Here is a 1,525-nt window from a genome sequence, read left to right as displayed (position 1 = left end):
GAGGAAGTACATCTTAGTACAGGACTATTGGTATCCAAAACGAAAAATGGGGGCAAACATGCATTTTTCAGAGATAATTAAGCTTCAGTTTGAGAAAGAGCGCCATACATGGCTTTGTATGTTAAAGCTCTTTACAAATATTGTTCATTAATTATCTTTGAAAAATGCGTGGTTACCCCCAATTTTCTTTTTTGATTTCAATAGCACTTTTTTAGATTTACATTTCCCGCATAATCGTAAACCAGGGCAAAAATACCTTTCAATTAGTAGGCACTGTCCTTTAATCCATCTCAGTTAAAGTGGTACATGTACATTGAATTTGACATCACTGGGCTGATTAATATTGTTGAAGTAGGTCAACCCATTGAGTCCTGGGAGTGAGACTGAGTCAATTTTATTGTCTAATGCCAGACGATTTTGCTCGTCTAGGGGGGGGGGGGGGGTTATCCACCTCTACTTCCACTCAAAAACAAGGTCCCCTTTAAGTTTATGGCAACATTTCTCCTAGACATTATCTCCGAATGAAAGTACAGTAAATGTAGATTTCACGGGCCGATTCAAGGGTTAAAAATGTGCACACTCAAAAACGATAACAAACCACCGCCAACCGCATGCTGCCGCGCAAGTTTATCGAAACAGTTCTTCTCTAAATCAACTTCAAATCAAAGTACAGTGTATACAGATTTCACTGGTAGATGTCTGCACGCAAAGACAATAATACACCAGCGCCAACAGCATCTGGACCTAAAACTTTATTGTCAAGTGTTACGTTTGGAGCGTGAGTGTCTTCGTAAACAGGTTAATCTTCAGAAAGTTTTCGTTTATGCAAGACACTTACAGTTTTTCTAACCGTCTCGCGAGATGAACGACTCGTCTCTAGAGACGAGACTCTCATCTCGAGAGACGAGAGACTCGTCTCGCGAGACGAGACACTCGTCTCTAGAGACGAGACTCTCGTCTCGCGAGAGGGTGGTAACTTACTTTTGAGCGGTACTGTATTGACTCACGGGAGTGAGACTTGATAGATTTTACTCTGTCTAATGCAGCAGACAATTGATCTTTACTCATCAATGGGTGTACAGTGTAGTTTAGAAGTCAATGGGTTGAACTCTGCAGGTATAGTTATTATTTCTTGAAACCAAGTTGTTCAAGTTTCCACAACATTAATTTTGAGGTATTTCTAATCCTGCTTCACACTCCTGACTAAATGTAGTTAGCTTGGTAGACACACTATCATTCTTTTTTTTTATTTTTTATTTTTTACTTTTGATTAAAAAAACAAATTACATCAATGAAAAGAAATAAAATAAATGAACAAATAAATAAATAAGGAAGGGGGAAGGGGGGCTCCAGTGCTTAAATTCATTTTAACCTTCACTTGTTTAGCCATTGTTACTGTCGTTGTTTGTATATACATATAAATTGCTCTATGATATAGATAGTGCTCTATGCTATAAATAAATGTTGGTAAGCAACAAAAAAAAAAGAAACGCAGAGAGACATAACTATAGTAGACAGCACACTA

This window comes from Montipora foliosa, chromosome 10 (genome assembly GCF_036669935.1).
Source record: "Montipora foliosa isolate CH-2021 chromosome 10, ASM3666993v2, whole genome shotgun sequence".
Classification (NCBI taxonomy): Eukaryota; Metazoa; Cnidaria; class Anthozoa; order Scleractinia; family Acroporidae; genus Montipora; species Montipora foliosa.
Note: the sequence above shows the minus strand (reverse complement) of the source record.